Source organism: Phascolarctos cinereus, unplaced genomic scaffold, assembly GCF_003287225.1.
Source record: "Phascolarctos cinereus isolate Bilbo 61053 unplaced genomic scaffold, phaCin_HiC Scaffold_5;HRSCAF=322, whole genome shotgun sequence".
Lineage (NCBI taxonomy): Eukaryota > Metazoa > Chordata > Mammalia > Diprotodontia > Phascolarctidae > Phascolarctos > Phascolarctos cinereus.
The window spans coordinates 257553625-257569715 of NW_027555958.1; the positions used below are offsets into that span (position 1 = coordinate 257553625).

The window sequence follows — 16091 nt, forward strand, 5'->3', positions numbered from 1 at the left end:
GGGGACATATTTGAAGTAAATGGGGTGGCTATGACCAAGCCAAGAATGTTTATGTGCCCCTTTAAAAAATTATTGATATCTTTTGGTTTTATGTCACCAATGTATCCTTCCCCTACTCCTCAATCCCCAAAGAGCCATTTCTTATAACAAAAAAAAAATTAAAAAGAGAAGGAAAAAACCAGTTCTACAAAATTAACCAACATATTAAAAAAATTGGACATTATATGTGGTGTTCATATTCCCACATCTCTACCTAGAAGGGAGGTGCCATTTCATATTTCCTTTTTGGGGCCAAGCTTGGTTATTATGATTTCACAGCATTTAGTTTTGATCTTTAAAAAAAACACACATTTTCTCCATTTACATTGTTGTGGTTGTGTATGTTTTCTTGGTTCTGATTACCTCATTTTGTATCACTACACATAATTCTTCTTCATGTTTCTGGTTTCATTATTTGTCATTTCTTACAACATAGTAATATTCCATCATATTTATGTATAATGATGAGTCCTCAAAACATGAAGCAGTAACCCTTAATTCCTATTATGTCCTCCCAGTAGGTCAAAACTAAAACTATTAAAATATGGCACATTTTCTGAAACTGTTGAATGGAAATTTAATTTTCACCCAGGCTCTGCACTGCCTGAGCAACTCACTTGAAGTCCATATCTTTTGGCTTGTAGCTCATAGCTTGAACTCATGCTTTTACATGTGATTGTCTTCTTCCAGAAGCTGTTTCAGTGGTCACCTCCTTCTCAGTAACCAGCACCCAGATACAAGAGCTCCTGATTTCTCAAACACATAATGCTGACACCAAGGCTAATCATCACCATCTCAGATCCCTGGGATCTGGGAAAGAAACAGAGCAAGAGAGGCAGCCAGACTTACATCTAATGATGCTAAGTGAAGTGAGCAGAACCAGAAGAACGTTGTACACAGTAACAGCAATATTGCATGATGAAGAACTGTGAATGGCTTAAATCATCATATATATGAGCTGGCCGTGTAACAATAATGAAAGATAATTGATGGATAGCTTAGGTGACCCCAAAATGTTAAATTTGTCTACAAAATATTAAAATATCTAGAGGAAAGTTTCAAGTACATTGGGTGGATTGTCTATGCAGGATTTATGGGAGGGTATAGATAAGAAGACTTGGATGGATTAATTGCAGGAGATAGTAGGGACCATGGAAGGACAGATGTGGAAGTATTTTACAAGACAGAGTCCTAAACAGGAAATTTTCAGCTTCTAACTCTCTGCCAAGTATTACATGAAATTTAAAAGCAAGAGCAAGGTTTATACATTGCACACTTTGTAGATGGTCCCCTGCTAGTAAGTAGACTGCATTAGCAAGAGAGCTCTTTATAAATGATTTATTAAAGAACTTTTTTTTTTCACGGATCATTACATTTTGAACAACATTTAAACCAAAACCACAACAAGGGTTTTAAAATGAACAATTTATATTGCTTCATCATACTGAAAAAAAGCAGTTATAGCATGGTTGTTAAATTGGCTATTAAGTACACTGACCAAACACTATATTTTAATGCCACTTATTGAGCAATATGAAAACTTAACAGAAGGAGAGGCAATTTTGCTTAAAGCTGAAAATGTTTATTTCGTTCCTTTTAGGCTGAAATGTGTATCATAGGTCTCTGATTTTGTATTGGTATGCTTGTCTTCAATAAATTCACTAACACTTAATATTCAAATCTTTGAAATGTGAGTGAGTCTCAAGGAGGACAGAATCATTCAGTTCTTACTCATACCCCTTCCGTCTCCTACCATTCGCTTCAGGGCTAACTTTTTACCTCCTGGTTTCTCAGAGTATAGATTAGGGGATTAAGAAAAGGAGTGATAGCTGTGGGGACCAGAGCAGCTGCTCCATCTAGGGGGCTATTGGCTTCCGGTCTCAGGTAGATAAAAGCACGGGGTACATAGTAAATTGTAACCATAGTCACATGGGCTCCACAGGTGGAGAATGCATGACGTCTCGCATCAGCTGTGTGGATATTTAAGATAGCTCGGATTATATGTATGTAGGAGAGCAGGATTAGAGAGAAGCAACAGGCAACTACCACTCCAATGTCCACAAAAGTCACCAGCTCATTAATGGTTGTGTTAGCACAGGCCAGCCTCAGCACTGCAGGGATCTCATAGAAAAAATAATCTACCTGGTTGGGACCACCGTATGGTAAGCAGAAAATGAGTGTGGTCTGGATAGCACCCTGAATAAAGCCAGCTACCCATGCTCCAGTTACCATCGAGGAACATATCTTCAAGGTCATTTGTACAGGGTAGTGCAGGGGTCGACATATGGCCAACTATTTATCATGGGCCATCAGAGTGTAAAGATAGCATTGGGTGCTGCCCAAGAAGCAGTAGAAATAAAGCTGAGCTACACACCCACCAAATGGGATAGGCTTAATCTCAGCAGTGAAGTTCAATATAAGCCGTGGAACAATGATGGAGCTGATTCCCATGTCAACGATGGACAGGACACCAAGGAAGATATACATAGGGCAGGTGTGGAGTTGGGGGTCCATACAGCCTGTGAGGAAGATGAGTAGATTGCCCATTTGTGTCAGAATGTAGATGACAAGGAAGAATCAAAAGAGGAACATCCTTAGCTTGGGTGGGTAAGGGATCCCTGTCAGGATGAACTCTGCCAATTGAGTGCTGTTAGTTCTCTCCATCCCCTGGAGTAGTCTCACCTGGAGAATGACCAAGACATATAGCAAAGCTGGAGGTGAAGAAGAGTTAGAGAAAGGCGGCAATCGATTCCAACATCAAATCACTGGTTTGGAGGTGAGGCGGAACTAGAGAAAGAAACCATAATGTAAGGATGGGAACTTTAAGGGGAAAGTTTATGTCTTCTCTTAGGCAGGAAGAAAACGATATTCTTTAGGGAGTATTTTTAGAATTACTTTGTCTGAGAGTAGGGTTGTTCCTTACTTCAATTCAATACTTCAAGAACTTGATTTTGTTAGTGCTTGCTCCATTCAAGCACACCACATGCCCCTTCCACTCCACAGGAGATTTTCACTGTGAGTTTCTGTAGCTGAAAACATTCATCACCTGGTGGACAGCTTTCTGATGATATGCCTCTCCAAATTGAGTCAGGTTGGTTCCTCAGAGGAGAGAGAAGCAGTCTGTTGCTGAAGGAATGGAATACACTTGAGACCCTTAGTCTTTGGTTCATTATGACACGAGTGATGGATTGCTAAAACTAAAAATGTCAATTTACTCATTTGCAATGAGGCATATGACTTTCTGGTGACCAGAATATGTGGTGTAGTGGAAAGGTCAGTGATCTTGGAGACTGAAACACCAAGGTTCAAGTCCTAGCTCCTACCCTTACTGTGTGACCCTGGGCAACTCTCCTCAAACATTCTGAGTCACAGTTTTATTATCTGTAAAATGAGAATAATAATACTAACATTAAGTGGCTCCCAAGGTTGTCGTGAGGAAAGCATTATGTAAAACATCCAGTGCTTTGCCCAGTGCTTAACACATTTATTAGGCATTTTATAAATATTCATTGACTGATTGACATTAAAGACTATGTAAATGAGAGTGGGTGCTATTTTTCTTCCAAAAAACCCTATCCTAATAACTTATATTGTGGAGGAGAGACTGGGTTCTTGAAGGTTGTGTTAACAGAACATAAGTTCTGGCAAACTCTATGATGCTAGAAAGGATTTGTATATATTTCTGAATGACCGAGTCTGCTGTCCAAGGCCCAAACTGACTAAATTTGGAGGTGCTCACCATTAGTAGGTTGAGCACTAAATGATGAATTGTTTGGCAATGTCAACCCACTGAAAAAAATATCCCCAGTGCTGTGTGATCTCCCTTTTAAGCTTCCACAGTGATGGTGATACAGCGATGACAAAAGGGGGGCAGAAGGCATTTAGACCATCTGTAAATAGTAATTTAATTTTTGATATTTTATAAGTGAATGAGATCTTTGTGCTCTGACAAAGAAAATGACAATGTCCAATGACATACTATGAACATCAAAATTGCCATTCCCATGATAAATGAAATCAGAAGACAAATACAAGTTTTGTAAAGAGAGCAAATTAAAGGGTGGTTCACAGACTGGAAGTATGAACAAAGGTCTTGGTTTATTATGTCCTTAAAAGGAGTAACAAAAATTGCTTCACGGGACAATCTTGTGCTTATGGTAAGTATAAGCAAAAATAACACCTAACAATAATGATGATAACGATAGCTAGCATCATATAATGCTTTAAGATTTGCACAGCGCTTTGCAAATGTTATCTCATATTAACTTCCCAACTATCCTGAGAGGTAGGTACTATTATGATCATCATGTTACATGTGAGGAAACTCAGAGGTTAAATGACTTGCCCAGGATCGCACAGCTATCTGGTAAATGTCAGAGGCTGTATTTGAACTTAGCTTTTCCTGACTGAAGGTCCAGCACTGCACCACTTAGTTGCAACTTAGATACCAACATCTATTGTAGATGATGGAGCAGTAGAGAAAATCTTTGAAGAACTAGATATGATCTTTCCAATTACATAAAAATAAGCTTTGATACTCAGTGACTTTAATGTGCAGGTGAGCACAGGGGAGAAAGAAAAAAAGCACATTGGAAAACATTGTTCAGGTTTGACAAATAAAAAAGGACAAATGTTTATAGATTAATCAGAAGGCTCATGCTTAAATATCATGAATATTTTCTTTTAGCAGAGAGTCAGAAATGCTAGACTCAGTGAACGCCAATCAACCTCACAAATAAAAGAAATAAAATTGGCTATATCTTGGTTGACACAAGTTACAGTTGTAGCAGATATAGCAGGATTATCTGGTTTTTTTTTTAAAGGCAATGGGGTTAAGTGACTTGCCCAGGGTCACACAGCTAGTAATGTCAAGTATCTGAGTCTGGATTTGAACTCAGGTCCTCCTGACTCCAGGGCTGGTGCTCTGTCCACTGTGCCATCTAGCTGCCCCTGGATTATCTCTTAAAGTAAGGTCAAACCATCAACTGGTTAGATCAAAGCTCAAAATCAACATCAAATTAGAAGAAAGAATAACGACAAAAAGAAGACTCTGGATGTAACTGCAGCAAACAATGTCCTTGCTAAGCCAGGGACAATATTGGTTTATAACACAAATGTCTATACAAAATGGTATGGAGAAGGATGATGGAAGATTACAAACAGTATGGGATTATAAAACAGCAAACAGTATTGAGAGCAAAAACAGGTGTATAGAAATCTTGGCTTACGACTCAGCTGAGCCACATCATCTCAATAATAATAATAATAACTAATATTTTTATAGAGCCTACTATGTGCTAGGTAGTGTGCCAACTTCTTTACAAATGTTACGCCAATTGATCCTCACAAAACACTGGGAGGCACATACTCTTATTATCTCCATTTAGCAGAGGAGGAAAGTGAGGCAAATAGAAGTTGAGTGATGTGCCTGGAGTCACAAAGTTGATAAGTATCTGAGGCTGGATTTGAACTGAAGCCATTCTGACTCTTCTACCCACTGAACTACCTAGCTGTCCTGGTGTTCTAAAGATGAAAATGGCAGAAGGAAAAGTAGATGGAAAATGGAACAGATTTAACCACATTTTTTAATGATCTTTTATCATGAATGAGTGTGGAACCACTTCATTTGAACCATATCACTTAAAAGTAGAAATGTCATCCTAGAATTTAAAATTGAGAAGTAGATCTGTACTAGACCAAGTACAAACAAAGAAAATCCATACAAAATCTTTCACATGGCTTTTGGTAATCACCTGGAAGTGATAACAACTTTGAAAGCATGCAAGGATGGTTTTATAAAATAGGTCGAGGAGAGGAAGGCAACAGATAGCAAAAACGATATTATTATTATTCAACAAAGGCAATCCAAAAGACAGCTATAACAATGTACCATTTATGCTCTCACATCTTCATGCTGATGGTCTCTGTATTTATCAAGTGTGTTATTGATGAAAAAGGAAGTGGCAGGATTTTGCAAAGAATTTTCTGTAGCAAACTATGTTTTCAATTATATAGTTGTCTGAAAGGCATAAAGAATACAAGATCTTGCTGTGTTTATTGCATAGTGATTCTCCAATCACATTTAGCTTGTAGAGCAAAACTCAGTTTAAAAAGACATTCCCCTGACAAAAAAGTCTCTTGTGCATATGTTAAGATCATTCTCTACACTCCATGAAGGTCTCTGCCCGTCTCCCCCTGATTGCATTTTTTTTCAATATTTTAAAATTCACAAGTTTAAGGATTGGATTTCCCCAACTATAACTGAAGTTGGCTGCCTCCTGATGTCAGATAGAAAGACACCTTAATATTATCATGAAACCATCTCTAAACCACATTGTAGGAAACGTTACTTCTGGGAAGATTTTCGGAGAGAGCTAATCCCATACAATCCATCATATGCTGACTTCAGTCATAGGAGGTGGCATTTCCTGACTTTATTCTTCCTCAGTTTGGGAGGGCCTGCAGCCATCTACCCACTGACTGTGGTACTGATTTTATGTGCTAGTGGAAACTCAAATTGACAAGCATTTTAAAAGCATCTACTATGTGTTAGGCACTGTGCTATATGCTGGTGATACAAAGACAAAAATGAGAACGCTCTCTGGCCCTCACAAAACTTATATTCTGCTGCGATGGAAGGAACATGCACACAGATAACTAAATACAAAAACTTTGCATTTATATACGTACAATTTCAGTTTGGGGGAAGGGCATCAAGAAGAGCAGCACTTGAGTTGTTTTGAAAGCACATTGAATTTGGAGTCAGAGGATGTGGATTGAATCATATTTGCCAGCGATGTGACCTTGGGCAAAAACACTTCATCTTTCTGGGCCTCAATTTCCTCATTTTTAAAATAATGTGTTTGGACAATCTGATCTCTAAGGTTCTATATATTATTTAAAACTTGCACCAGCCACGTGGGGTTCTACTCTGTTTAAGCTTTTCTCTCTCTTTTTTTCTTTTTCCTTATTTAATTTCACCCTCCCCAATTAGTTATAAAGACTAACATGAACTTCTTCTATGTACCTATGGAGCTAGTTTTTGTGATAAAGGCACTTTATAAGTAGGATTGAGGATACCTATCCAGAGTAATGTTGGGGATTCCTGGAGGGGACTCAGGCAAAGCAGTGGGGAAGTTAAATGTGAATGGTGAACTCTGTCTTCTAGTATCATCTCCATTGCTGGTCAGGGATTCCATTTTTCTGTATGATAAAAGCTTTATAGAAGTGATGGCCCCTAAAAAATACCTGTTGGGAATCCCTCTTCATGGCAAAAGTGTATAATATCAGCTAGATAAGGCATGGTGTCTTAGCTCTTTCTTGCTCCTTGCCTTCCCAAATGGAAAGAACAAATAATTTGTTTATTGTTGTTCACTCATTTCCACCTCTTTGTGACCCTGTTTGGGGCTGGGTTTTTTGGGTTTTTTTTGGCAAAGATACTACAGTGGTTTGCCATTTCTTTCTCATTTTACGATGAAGAAACTGAGGCAAACAAGGTTAAGTGACTTGCCCAGAGTCACACAGCTAGTAAGTGTCTGAGATTGGATTTGAACTCATGAAGATACATCTTCCTGACTTCAGGCCCAGCACTCTATCCACTATGCCACCTAACTGCCCAATAATTTGTTTACCACCCCCAAACACTTAATAATAAAACACATATTAATATCTAGGTCTTTCCCTGGGAAGTTGGGAGCTCTAGGCCACTCTTTTTTTTTTTTTTGGCTAGGCAATGGAGTTAAGTGACTTGCCCAGGGTCACACAGCTAGTAAGTGTTACGTGTCTGAGGCCGGATTTGAACTCAGGTCCTCCTGAATCCAGGGCCGGTGCTCTATCCACTGTGCCATCTAGCTGCCCCTGCCCTAGGCCACTCTTAAAGGAATGGGGGAAATAAGATAAATTATACTGAATGATCCATGTCCTCAATATTTTTGTACAAATGGAATCACAGATATTAAGTGAATGCTAGAGCTTAGAGAATATTTGTAAACAAGTTTAGGAGGTGTTGGTCAGACTAATGTCCAACACCTTAATTTAAGAGATGGGGAAACTGAGGTCCAGAGAAGGGAAATATTTGTCCAAGGTCAAGCAGGTAGTTTGTGAAACAGCCAAGACCTGATGCAAAATTCAGTATTCTTTTCACTAAGACAAGGGATTCAGGTTAAAATATCTATTTGGAGCCTTGAAGGGAGGAAAGAAATTACAGAAAGGTAATATATAGCCTGAGGAGTGTGTGTGTGTGTGTGTGTGTGTGTGTGTGCGCGTGTGTGTGTAAGGGAGTTAGGAATCTTGGCTCTGCCTCAGTGATAGGGGGTGGTTGGTGAGCTGATTGATGACAGCCTCAGGTTCTTACTAGCACTACGTGGCTTTTAGCTGTGAGAACTGGTCATGGTTGATCTAGACTGTCTGAGTGCCCTCCTTCCCTGATGCTTCTGCCTCCTTTAGTCACTGACCAGTGCCAGTAGCATGGAGCCCCTCAAAGCAGAGTGCCTTAGTTGATTGCCTCATTTTGTATTACCTATGAATGGTGCAGCTTATACCATAGTGAATAAATTCACAAAAGAAAAACACCAGTACTAATAATTAGCATTTAATATAAAAATATGTTATTAAGGTTTGCAAAGAAACTTATAAGTATCATCTCATTTTATCCTATTTATGCTATTAATACCCTTATTTTATAGATGAGGAAACTGAGGCTGACAGAGGTTAAATGACTTGTCTAGGGTCACACAGTATCTGAGTCTGGAGTTACGTAGAAAATGTAGTATTACACAATACTTCAAGTCATTGGTTTTCAAAGTGTGGTCTGAGGACCTCTGGGGGTGCTCAAGACCCTTTCAGGGGATCCATGAGGTCAAAACAATTTTCATAATACCAGTAAAACATTTTTATTTCTCATATGATAAATATTAATAGATATAACCCACATAAACAAAATTCTTTGAAATCCTAAATAATTTTTTAAGCATATAAAGGAATCTTGAGACCCAAATGTTTGAGAATCACTGTTTTAAGTTAGAACTGTTTTAAATCACTGTTTTAAGTTAGAACTTTTGTTGCTCACTGGTAGGCTGGTCAGATTCCAAGAAGTAACATAGCGGGCAGTGTGGGGCCCAGAAGAATGAATTTGACATGAGAAGACCTGGGTTCATCTGCCAGTTGGACATTTACTAGTCATCTGACCATAGGCCAGTCCATCAATGGAAACTAGCTCTTTTCCAGTTAACTATGGAGCAGAAATGTTGGAAGGTGTAACCTGCCACCATTGAAAGACATAGGCTTGGGCAATTCATTTAATCTTTCTGGATCTCAGTTTCTAGATTTGTAAAATGGATATAACACTTAAATAATGTGGGATGAGATAGGTATAGTACTTGTAAAATGTAAAGTGTTATTTATATGTGAGCAATGATGAGGAAGAGGATTAGAAAAAAAACTTTCAACAAGTCTTTCATATTAGATATTAAAATAACCCAAATCTATTTATGGGTTTAGTCCAAGGTCCCTGTTTTTAAAATGGAAGAAAGAACCAGGAAGTGGATTTACCTAGGACAAAATGTTGAATGATCATTTATTCAATTTTACACATTTATGAAACACCTATCATGTTAGAATAGAAGCTCTTTGTGCGTGTTAGAATATAAGCTCTTTCTTGGTATTTGAATCCTCAGTGCCTAAATGTTGATTTATGCTTGTCAATTGATATGTGCAGGGTACTTTGCTAGGGGTTTGGAAAGCAAGAAAATCAGTCGTTGTCTTGAATTTGAATGACTACAGAGCTCCCACTTGCTGGGTTTCCAGCCAGTGGTTAGTGATAGAGCATGCTGGACACCAACCCTGAAGACACCATCACCAAGAAAAGATGGAACCAATGAAGAACATGGGGAAATATAACCCATTATTATTCTAGCCTAAGAAGATTTTGGTAACCTACACTGATGAACTAAGTAGAATGTAGTTGAAAGACATTTTGCTGTGGTACTGGGAGAGTGATACCTAGAAATGGGGAAAATATAGAGGGAGATATTGAGCTATGGAAATGTAGACAGTTATGAGGATGTTTGTAGACATCTGCCTATCTCCTGGAAACTTACTGTGTGATTATCAGTGGCTGTTGTTGAATTCAAGGAGCTTTTCCTTTCTTCTCAGTCCCTCTGATTCATAAGCAAGTCCCTAATCAAAGTTCAGTTCTGGTCATGGGACAGGATGATGGCAGGTAATTCAGGATTCTGAGGATATCAATACAATGAGTTCATAGTAGGATCCCTAATATGCTGTGTTCCTGGAGGGATTTAAAATTATTTTTGGATTCCATGGGGCCAGTGAAGACCCAATTAGTTAACTCTAGAGGGATCACAGTGCAGGAAGTAAAGGACCAAATCAGTGAAGTTATTTACCAGTTCACTTGTAGGTGCTACCTTCCAGCATCTGTGCTCCACAGTAAACTGGGGAACAGTTATGGCTTCTGTTGATGGTATTGTTGAAGGTCTTTACCTTGTTGTATTATTTGCCCCATTATCTTGAAGGCCAATTAGGAAGCTTCAAATCACCAGTTTGGGGATTTTGGCGATTGTCCCACCTGATTGGTTAGAAAATTGGAAGAAACTAAGGGAGTTTTCTAGAAAGTAGGCTGTGGGGAATATTTATGTCCTATACCCAGGGTAGTAGGTGTCAGGGACTTAACAGGGCTTGTTTATCTTTCCTTTTGGTGGTTACTTTTCTTAAACACGATTGATTTGAAAAAGGAAGAGGGGAAAAATCTAATATACCTATTGTTACTCAGCAGGTATATTTCATGACAGAATTTTCCCATTTCTTAAGATGGTTGAAATGACAATAATGCAAGGTCATGAGGATTGATTTTTCTCCTTTGGCTAGGGAATATTTGAAGTTAACCTGAATCTTGAAGGGGTCCCCAAGGGCGGTTCCAGGGAGTGGTGGGGCTATCTAAGCATGGCCAAGTCTGATTTTAACTGCTATGATGATTTTAGGGATTACCTAAAGCCACTGTGATGAAGAGGTAAGTAGAGTAGGCCATCTTGTGAACACAATGTGGCTGCCAAGTGTCTTTCCCATGCTTCTGTTTTACTTCAGCACATAACCAACTGGACTAGAAATAGGAAAGTCTTCCTCCAGTCCATTCTGAGGGTGACTTGTTCCATTAGACTAAGTTCACCAAGAGCAGGAACAATTTTTGTCTTTCTTTGTGTCCCCAGCACTTAGTATTGTGCCAGGTATATAGCAGGCACTTAACAAATACTTGCTGACTTAACTTGATGTTATGTTAACCATTGATGAGCAGAGCCATGCTCTCTTCCTGGGGTATGGAGAATAAGAAGAAATCTGAACTGTACCTACAGCTGATTATAATTACAGTAACTATATTTTCTGAGGCCCAAATCAGGATATATGGGTCAAAGGATATTCCTTTTCCACAGCCTTGTCAAAAGTGTATCTTTCTTAAACTTGAGATGGTCCTAGAATATTTGGGAATACCAATTAATCAACAAGAATTTTTTAAAAATTATTTATTTATTTTTAGTTTTCAACATTCACTTTTATAAGGTTTTGAGATCAATTTCCCCCCCTTCATTCTTCTCCCTCTCCCCAAGATGGCATGCAATCTGACATAGGCTATTTATGTACAATCATATTAAACATATTTCCACATTAGTCACGTTGTGAAAGAAGAATCAGAACCAAAGGGAAAAACCATGAGAAAGAGAAAAAAAAAGAAAATAGTATGCTTTGATCTGCATTTGGACTCCATAGTTTTTTCTCTGGATATGGATAGCATTTTCCTTCATGAGTCTTTTTCAATTAGCTTAGATCATTGTATTGCTGAGAAGAGCAAAGTCTATATAAGTTGATCATCACACAATGTTACTGTTACTGTGTACAATGGTCTCCTGGTTCTGGCTCACTTCACTCAGCATCAGTTCATGTAAGTTTTTCCAGGTTTTTCTGAAATCTGCCTGCTCATCATTTTTTATAGAATAATAGTATTCCATTATATTCATATACCACAGCTCAACAAGAATTTGTTAAGTGCTTACTATGTGCCTGTATTAGGCCCTGGTAAAACAAAAACAAAAACAAAAACAAAGGAGTCCCTGCCTTTAAGAGCCTTATATTCTACAAGAGGAAACACTGTTGTAGTACCTATTTTTTCTGGGCACTAATTTTTTCTGTGCAGTACCATTGAATGAGTTAGGAAAAGAAAGTGAGAAGGGAGTAAAGAAATGGAAATGCCCAGAAAAGAGAGGATATGTCTAGTCATTGAGCATTTTATGATGTCAGTGTACATACTACAATCTTGACACTCTGTATATCACTGTCAGAGGCTCTTATGTGACAGAAAGGGCCAGGACACCCTTTTAAGGGGGGTGTTTCTCATATTTCTTACTAATTCCTCTCACCCAGAAAATATGGAAATTTCACTATATTATACCCTTCATTATTTTCACCAACTTCCCTTGCAAGCGCAGTTCACAGAGCCCAAGGGGAAACAAAACACAGTTCAGAGAAAACAAATAGTGCTTATGAAAAATATCAATATCTGTCAGTGAATAATCTTTCCACAAGACTTATATAGACAGGTAGAGGACAGGCTTCCCAATAGATGTTGCTTCTCCTAGTTCATCAACGTGTGGAATTTGCTTCAGTTCTCAGCCCTCAGTAGAGGACCTCTATTATTTTTCCACCTGCATCTCTCTGCAACCTTCAACAAGTGGTGTCAGCCATTACTTCTACATCCAAATAGATGCCCTATTTTCTCCTGCTGTGTAGCTCCACACTCAAAACTCTGCAGTTTTGCACAGCTACCCAGTAGGTAGCATCACTGACCTTTCTTTCTTCCTCTTTCTAGGGGAAAAGCCTTCCTGCTGCAGCTTCATTGTCACGACATGAGACAGAAGTAATCTCTCTATATAGTTCAAATGCAGCTTTTGATTAGGTTGTCTCTACTCTGAAGCCTCTCCTTCTTGCTATGGTTCTGGCAAAACTTTGGCTTTAAAAAAGGTTATTTAGAAACCAGGAACACAAAACCTATTTCTTTCTTCTTCAAAGAGTTCTCAGGTTGGGTAAGGGTGTGTCTGTCTTGATCTCTCCTTTTTTTCTGGACATTGTGTTTCTCACTTAAGTGAGTCCTTCCTGTGTATCTAGAAGCTTGATGAGATGCCTTAATTTCTCCCCCAAATCTCTCAAGTCTTGAGTATTCTTCTGGGGCCATGTGGCAGGGTCGTTATGTCAAATGGGATTCCTTCCCCAACCTCTCTGGTGGGTTAGAGTAACTAAGTCCTTACTGGGCCAAGACAGTGGATGGGAGGAAAATCTGAAGTCCCCAATATATTTGATTCAGTACTTCAAGTATATATAATTTCATTGCTATGGGTTAAACCCTTCACTGACATAGATAGCAATAATAGCTAAAATTCATATAGTACTTTAAGGTTTATAAAATACTTATCATGTGCAATAATAATGATGAGATTATTTATTAAATTAATTAATGAGTTAATATTATATGTCAACCAGTTTGATCCTTACCAAAACCTTTTGATAGAGGTACTATGTGAAAGACAGCTTGGTATAGCAGATAGAGAATGGGACTAGAAAGCAGGAAGACCTATGTTTAAACACTGAATTTCACAAGTATTAGCTATGTTATTATCGACTTATTATTTAACCTGTCTGTGACCCAGGCAACTTTCTAAGGGTACAAGTTGCTGAGAAGGTACCAACCTACATTGATAAAAAGAGTTTCCTCATCTGGACATTCCCTATATGAATGAAAATTTAGGTTAATATATCTTATAGGCATTATAAGTATTATTATTCTCACTCTATAGATGAGGAAACAGACTCAGGTTAAGATAGAGCTGTGGTCACATAACTAGAGAGTGGCAGAATTAGGATCTGAACACAGGTACTTATTAACTCCAAGTCCAGCACTTGTTTCATTGTAACACAACCCATGGATGTCTTTAGTAAATGGTATATATTAATTGTTTTAGCCAAAAGAAAAAAAAAACTCAAACCCATCATCACTTGGTGACTAGTCTTGCAGTGATGAGTTATTGTGAATTTAGCTTGGCTGGTCTTCAGACAATAGATATAGAGTCCATTACTGGCCTACACTCAGAGTCTTTTCAACTTGTTAGGACATGCCAGAGCTTGTGCTTCATTGCTGTGACTTTGAAGATCCTGAATCATCTCTGAGGCATCAAAGTAGGATTACTGGAGGTTCTATATATTATTTTACTTTATTTAACTTTTCTCCTTAAATTCCTTAAAGGAAGAAAAATTAGATGTTATCCCACCAGGAGACTCAGGGTGGGGATTCTATTTCTTTCAGGGCTTAGTCCTGGTGGTGGCAGGACCAATGAGAAAAAGAAACTCTTTATTAGCAAATAGCAATAAAAATTCAAATTTCTGTAGTTCTTCATGGTTTACAAGTGCTTTGCTCACAACAATCCTATAAGGTAGGGAATAAAAGCATTACTATGCCCATTTAAAATAAGAGAAAACTGAGGCTCAGAGAAGTGAAGTGACATGTCCAAGGTCAAAGTTTGCAAATGGTGAAGTTTGGATAGGAACCCAGAGATAATTTTGTCTCGTTTCTGCCTTATATTTATAACTTTAATCTTTTATTGAAATGGCGAGCAATTCTATGATTGTAAAATAATAGAGAGGTGAGAGGGCATCCTTATTTTACCCCTGTTTGGAGTAGGAAAACTTTCTAGTATTTATTTGTTACAAATGTAGTAGCCCCTTTGGAATATTCCACCAGCTGGCACTCACATTTTACATGTGATTAGCTTGTTCTGCTAGGCCCACGGAAGAGAGGGCACTGTGTCCATTTCCTCTCTCTAAGGTGATCCTCTGCTCTGGACCCATGAATATATCTAAACTGAGTTCACTCCTAGGGGACCCTGGAATCCAATAAGAGGATCATTCTGAAGCTAGGCTCCATTTTCTTAAATGTTTCAGCTAGTTAAATCCCCATCCTGGTGCACTGGGGAACAATTATTTGAAGCTTAGTTTTTGGCTCATGTTTATGTCTTCCAAAAATGGCGGTGTAGAAAAGTTCTTGATGTATAATATGAATTAGCTATGGGAAAGGTATTTATTTATTCCCTCTATACAAAAGAAATGCTAATGGACACAAAAGACCCATAGCACACATTTACAGGACAATTTAAAACAGGATTCAATAACAACTTATAATTACAGTACTATTACACTTTTATGGGAGGCTGGTACTTAAACTACTTGCTCCTTTAGTATTCAAACAATTCCATGTTGGCCTCATTCATCTTTGATGAAGAAACTTATGGCAACCGGTCAGCTATACCCTATGGACCTCTGGAAATCACAAGGTTGCTTCCAAGATGGATGTATCCATCTGGAGAACAATATCTTATCTATCCAGAATAGGAAGTACAAAGCAGAAAAAGCATCTGGGGTCTAGGTGCAAGCTCTCCTAGTTGACTCCATGATCTATGTTGGAGAAATGGTGAGGTAAGGACTATAGTACAGGCTATTCACTCCCCCACTTCTCTTTCTTTCTCCCAAACTCTTCATCATTTCAAAGGCCCACATTTTTCAGCCCTAAAACAACCACATGCCTGGAACAGTTAAGGAATTTATCATCTCCTTCTCACTCAAGGGCTGAGATAACACAGGATTTCAGTTAGACTCAGGAAGGGCAACTTAGTACAAGTTCCATGGAATAGCCTCTGTTACATACATATTGTTATCATCATCATTATGTTTAACAACTTATCCTGAACCTATTGATTACTTTGTTTCTCTTTTCCTCTGGCCTGTACCCTCTCTAATTATTATTGTCATTCTGGGTTACATTTATTCAATTATCCTGTCTTTCGAAGGACTATGTCATTTTTTTATCTTTGATCCCTTCCCCTAGCATCTAGCACAGTGCTTGACATGTAGTAGGCCTTTAATAAATGTTTGTTGATTGATTCAATAGCTATTAAGCACCTACTATGTGCAGAGTGATGTACTTTGCATTGGGGAACATATAA

The 16091-nt window shown here is 38.3% G+C and overlaps 1 long non-coding RNA gene and 1 pseudogene across 1 annotated transcript in view; both read right to left on the reverse strand.

The window, feature by feature from the left end:
* The window catches only part of LOC110194357 (uncharacterized), a 176241-nt gene that overhangs the window by 29952 nt on the left and 130198 nt on the right, over positions 1–16091 (reverse strand). The gene's annotated exons all lie outside the window — the stretch shown is intronic.
* On the reverse strand, positions 1522–3808 carry LOC144454096 (olfactory receptor 10G3-like; annotated as a pseudogene).